This window comes from Anolis carolinensis, chromosome 1 (assembly GCF_035594765.1).
Source record: "Anolis carolinensis isolate JA03-04 chromosome 1, rAnoCar3.1.pri, whole genome shotgun sequence".
Classification (NCBI taxonomy): Eukaryota; Metazoa; Chordata; class Lepidosauria; order Squamata; family Dactyloidae; genus Anolis; species Anolis carolinensis.
Genome location: NC_085841.1, coordinates 314,128,691 through 314,134,690, shown reverse-complemented (window position 1 = coordinate 314,134,690; position 6,000 = coordinate 314,128,691). Strand labels below are relative to the sequence as shown.

At 51.5% G+C, this 6,000-nt stretch overlaps 1 protein-coding gene across 1 annotated transcript in view; it reads left to right on the top strand.

Annotated features, from left to right (window-relative positions):
- Positions 1-975: 975 nt before the first annotated feature.
- Positions 976-6,000, top strand: part of bahd1 (bromo adjacent homology domain containing 1) — a 97,900-nt gene continuing 92,875 nt past the window's right edge. The window contains exon 1 of the mRNA XM_062968180.1: positions 976-1,455. The gene's annotated coding sequence lies outside the window, so the exon portion shown is untranslated. The remainder of the gene's footprint in view (positions 1,456-6,000) is intronic.

Genomic DNA, 6,000 nt, shown 5'->3' with positions numbered 1-6,000 from the left:
TTCTCTCTTCAAACTGCCTCATAGAGAATGAGTCCACTTTAAATTCAGTTTCTGCCTCCTGCAGAATTCTGAGATTTGTCGTTTGATGAGGCCCAGGACTCAGTAGCTGAGCTGTTTAAAGCCTAAGTAGATTTAAAGTGGATCCAAGCTCTAGTGCAGGCATGGGCAAACTTGCCTACCGGCTGTTAGGAATTGTGGGAGTTGGAGTCCAAAACACCCGGAGGGCCCAAGTTTGCCCATGCCTGATCTTTGTTGTTACCTAATGTAAAAAATCAATGAATGTGTGTTTGAGAGTCAACTGCAAAATAAGATGCATAAAGCTGATTGGTTGAGCCATGTCTGAAGAGCTGTTAAGCCTGGGAGTTTTGGATACTGTTGCAGTTTTGTTCAGGCTTGAGCTAAGCATGTGCAGAGAGAGTGGGTTTAAAGTGGATCCAAGCTCTAGTGCAGGCATGGGCAAACTTGGGCCCTCCGGGTGTTTTGGACTCCAACTCCCACAATTCCTAACTGTTAGGAATTGTGGGAGTTGGAGTCCAAAACACCCGGAGGGCCCAAGTTTGCCCATGCCTGGTGTAGAGAGATGCACAAATGGAGCTGGATCTGGGGGAGCGGAGGATACAACAAAGCGAGGGGATGATGGAGGAGGAGGAGGGAGGGGACAGAGCCCAAGAAACTTCTCCTTCTCCTTCCTCCTCTTCCTCCTCCTCCCACGCGGGAAGGGGAGCCGGTGATGGCTCCGCGTGGCGGGCGGGAGGGCTGGAGCAGGACCCCCTCCCCATGGAGCAGGTCCTCGTGCAAAGCGGGGAGAGGGCGGGGCGGCGCGTGTGGGCTTGCCATGCCTGAGCCTCCTCCTCGTCGTCATCCTCCTCCTCCTCGTCCTCGATGCCGCGGCTGGCCTGCGCCGGGACCTGGCTGCTGCTGGGGCGGGTGGCGGGCGCGGCGATTGGCTGGCGGGGGCGGGCAAAGCCGGGCGGCGATTGGGCGGCGCGGCCGAGCGGACGGCGCTGGGGAGGCCCCTCATTGGCTGCCGACGAGGAAGCAGGAAGGGAGGACGGACCAAGGGAGCCGAGCAGGGGCGCGGGGCCGAACACTGCCGCTTTCGGGGACTTGGAGCTCATCGAGGAGGAGGAGGAGGAGGATTAGGAGGCGAGCCCGATCCGGACCCTGCTTTCCTCTGCTTCGGGTCCCCTTGCGCCTCCTCCGGGCCTCCTCCGCGCGGGCCCCAGAAGGGGGCGCGCCTCCGTCCCCATCCCGGTGGCGACGCGGAGGGAGAGAAGGAGGGAGGGCCAGAAAGGAGGCGGCGGCGGCGGCAGGAGGAGAAGGAGCAGCAGCGGCGGCGGCGGCGCTGACGCAGCAGCGTGGATCCCGGGATTCGGGCGCCCCTGCCGGCCGGGGCCTCCTGGCTCTGCCCTGCGTGGGGCCCGCCACAGCCCCCGGGAAGAGCAGCCACCCTCGGTGAGCAAAGCCCAGTCCCTTCGCAGGCAGGCAGCGATGGGGCTCCACCCTGGGCGTCGAGGAAGTTGCGGGAGGGAGGGAGGGAAGGAAGGGAGGAAGGAGGCAAGCGATGGGAACAGGTGCTGCCGCCGCCGCCACCGGCGAAATAAATAAAACAAGGCAAAGCCTAAACCCCAAAGCCCCGGTGCCCTCACCGGGAAGGCAAGGCACACGAGGAGAAAGGCAAGCAAGTGTCTCAGCTTAGGATTCCTTTGAGCTGAGCTTAGGATCCTTTCTGTTTTCCGGGCTGCATGGGCCATGTTCCAGAAGTATTCTCTCCTGACGTTTCGCCCCCATCTATGAGGTTGTGAGGTCTATGAAGGGTTGTTGTCGAAGGCTTCCATGGCCGGGATCACAGGGTTGTTGTACGTTTTCCGGGCTGTGTGGCCATGTATACCTCACAACCTCTGAGGTAGATAGATGTGGGCGAAACGTCAGGAGAGAATACTTCTGGAGCTGTATGTATCTGAGGATGCCTGCCATAGATGTGGGCGAAACGTCAGGAGAGAATACTTCTGGAACATGGCCGGAAAACATACAACAACCCTATATGGAGGTTTCTTCTGGGTCCTCTTCAGGGGCAGCAGCCTCTGTAGGTGAAGGATGGCAGGAGTGTCTGGCTTAGATGTTGCCTGGACACGAATGGTAAAAAACTATGACATATTTATTTCATTTATTTCCAAGGGGTGGGTTGGCATGCGGCGTTTGCCCGCTTGCCCGTGGATGTCACGCGTGAAAGGAAGGGAAGGAGTGGAGGGGGCGCGGCTCTCGCGGGACGCCCTTCCTTCCCAGCTCCCCACGATCACGACGAACAGGCCGACAAAACCGGGAACTTTCCGCCGCGATCCGGCTGGGGCTGGAAGGGAGAAAGGAGCGAGGCGGGGATCCTGCGTGGGGCTTCCCCCCTTCTTTCCTTCCTTCCTTCCTTGCTTGCTTGCTTCCCTCCTTGAGTGGCCCCTCAAGGAAAGGCTCGCCCTTCCTTCTCCCCTCCTGCTTGCCTTGCTTTTCCCTTCCCTTCCTGGCGTCGTCGGGGGTGGCCTCCTCCTCCTCCTCGCCGTAGTCGGCCATGATCCTCCCTCCTTCTCTCTTCCCTTCCTTCCCTCTCTCCCTTTCTCTCCCCCACCCCCATCCCCTTTTCCCTGGGCTTGAGAAGGGCTCTCGCGTGGGGCTGTGCGTCGTGGGCGGCTCCTCCTTCCTTCCCCCCCTCCCTCCCCCTCTGTCTTTCGGCTCCCGGTGGCCCCACGGATGCCCGGCCTCCCTGGGATTAGTTCTCTTTCTGGAGTTATGTAACGACCAGGAAAACCATTAACTTTGGCGGCAGCAGCAACAACTAACTCCCCACCTCCCCTTGGACCTCATCACACTAGAGCTTGGATCCACTTTCAATCCACTTTCAGGAGGAGGCTTTGAACAGCTCAGCCAGAACAGGTCCTGGGCCTCACCAAGGCAGAATTCTGCAGGAGGCAGAAACCGGATTTAAAGTGGAGTCATGCTCTAGTGCAGGCATGGGCAAACTTGGGCCCTCCAGGTGTTCTGGACTTCCAACTCCCACCATTCCTGGCCTCAGGCCCCTTCCTTGGACTTCAACTCCCACCATTCCTGGCCTCAGGCCTCTTCCTTGGACTTCAACTCCCACCATTCCTGGTCTCAGGCCCCTTCCTTTTCCCCCTCAGCCACTTATGCGGCTGAGGGGGAAAAGGAAAGGGCCTGAGACCAGGAATGGTGGGAGTTGAGGTCCATTTTTTAGCTTGTAGTCATCCATATAGCACACTTTTTTCTCATTTTTAAAATATTCAGCAGTGGAACTTTACCCCAGAGTGTGACAATTGACCACCTTGATATGTCATGCTATTGTCATTTTATACTTTTGATGTTGAGTGAAGTATATTCATTGCATAGTTTCTCCACACCTCACAACCTCTGAGGATGCCTGCCATAGATATGGGCGAAACGTCAGGAGAGATTACTTCAGGAACATGGCCATACAGCCCGGAAAACATACAACAACCCCTTGAGTGAAGTAGTTGTGGCATTGAATGTTTGCCCTGAGTCCCTCTGGGGAGAGAGGACAGTCTAGAAATAAAGTTTTATCTTATGATTAGCATTGAAAAGCCTTGCAGTTTCAAAGCTTGGCTGCTTCCCGCCTGGGGAATCCTTCATTGGGAGGTGTTACCTGGCCCTGATTGTTTCATGCCTGGAATTCCCCTGTTTTCTGAGAGTTGTTATTTATTTGCTGTCCTGATTTTAGAATTTTTAAAATACTGGTAACAAGATTTTGTTCGTTTTCATTGTTTTCTCCTTTCGGTTGAAATTGTCCACATGCTTATGGATTTCAATGGTTTCCCTGTGTAGTCTGACATGGTGGTTTTTAGAATGGTCCAGCATTTCTGTGTTCTCAAATAATGTACTGTGCCCAGGTTGGTTCATCAATTATCTTGTTAGACTACAACTCCCAGGGTTCCATAGCATTGAACGATGGCAATTACAGAGGTGTCAAACTGCATGAATTCCAAAGTGTAATGTACCCTCCATTAATAGGCATCCCATTAGCATTCGAACTACAGGAAAGGAGATTCCACCTGAACATTAGGAAGAACTTTCTCACTGTGAGAGCTGTTCAGCAGTGGAACTCTCTGCCCTGGAGTTTGGTTTGGGCTCCTTCTTTGGAGGCTTTTAAGCAGAGGCTGGATGTCGGAGGTGCTTTGAATGCGATTTTCCTGCTTCTTGGCAGGCGGTTGGACTGGATGGCTCATGAGATCTCTTCCAACTCTGTGATTCTATGTACTAATGTGTAAGTCAACCTCATATAGTAGTGGAGCAGGCTTTGGGGCTAAAGTTAATGCATTTTGATAAGACTTATGCTGCTGTGATTTTTAGTTTTGTATATGATTTAATGGATTTTAACTGTGAATTGTTAATACTGTTAGGTTTAATTCTGTTTTAATGTTTGCATATTTGTATATTTTAAACTGTGTGGTCATACTTTCAATGTAAGCTGTTTTGAGTCTCCTTTGGGAGAGATAAAGTGGGGTATAACAAACATAATAATATGTGTTGTCAAAGGCTTTCATGGCCGGAATCACTGGAATGCTGTGAGTTTTCCGGGCTGTATGGCCATGTTCCAGAAGCATTTTCTTCTGACGTTTTGCCCACATCTATGGCAGACATCCTTAGAGGTTGTGAGGTATATTGGAAACTAGGCAAGAGAGGTTTATATATCTGTTGAAGGCCCAGGGTGGGAGAAAAACAAGGCTTTGCAGGAGAAGTGTAGAGGTAGGCACAAGTGATGATTATAGTCTTCTATTTCTCCTACTCTGGACTTTCCACAGATATATAAACCTCACTTTCCTAGTTTCCACCAGACCTCACAACCTCTGAGGATGCCTGCCATAGAAGTGAGTGAAACATCAGGAGAAAATGCTTCTGGAACAAGGCTATACAGCCCGGAAAATTCACAGCAACCCAATTAAAGTGGTGTCAAACTGCATTGATTCCACAGTGTAATAATAATAATAAAGACCCCTCCTTCCCAGAGCTGGTCACCTAGCCCACTTTGGAGTGTGCTGCCTCCTCTTTTTTGAACAAATCAGACACGGAGACAGATGTCCCTATTTGAAATGGGCCCTAAAAGACAAAAGACCCTTTCTGTTCCTGGTTAGTGGTCTCTTAGAGCAGTGGCTTGGAACCAGTCGTTAGAAAAGGAAGGATCAAGTCTGGGAAACTTTTTTTAAAAACACTATTCCTCATAGAGAATAAGCCAGGTACCCTAATGACTCAAGATAACTGTTGACGTGACAGAAAGCCACAGAATCGCGCTAGTATTTAGAAAGTTACGAAGAAGGCCATAAGGTGATGGCACTAAAAACCAGGATGTCCAAAAGAACGTATTTCTTTTTATATTCCTCAGGCATGGGTAAACTCTGGCCATCCTTCAGGTGTTTTGGACTTCAACTCCCACCATTCCTAACAGCCTCAGGCCCCTTCCTTTTCCCCCTCAGCCACTTAAATCACAAGTGGGTTTAAAGTGCTCTGTCTCCTTCCTTTCCAGTTAATGGTCTTAACTTTACTGTTCATAACTTTATGCTTTTCTGGCATCAAAGCCCGCTGATACTGTCCAGCTGGTGCATAAGAAGGTATCGGCCCCATTGTACGTGGCTGCTGTTTTGAAGTCCCCTCAATTTCCCTTAAGCGGCAGGGCAAGTTTCACAAGACAGTGCTTTGAAAACAATCTACACTGCTAGGAATCCTTCCCCCAGATATCCTTTCCGTCTGGTTAATAGAGGTTAGACTTCAAACACACACAAAGCCATTCCAAAATATGTGCTGCGCTATGGTGAAGGACTCACCATGTAATTTGGCTGGAATGTATCTCTTTCCAGGGGACAAATCTGCATCCAGTGGGAGGGTTGAAATACAGCTGACAGCTGTATACAAGGTGATGCACTGTCATTAAAAAAAACAGATGTGAAATTGCACGTCTTTCTTTCACACGTGCTCACCGAGCTC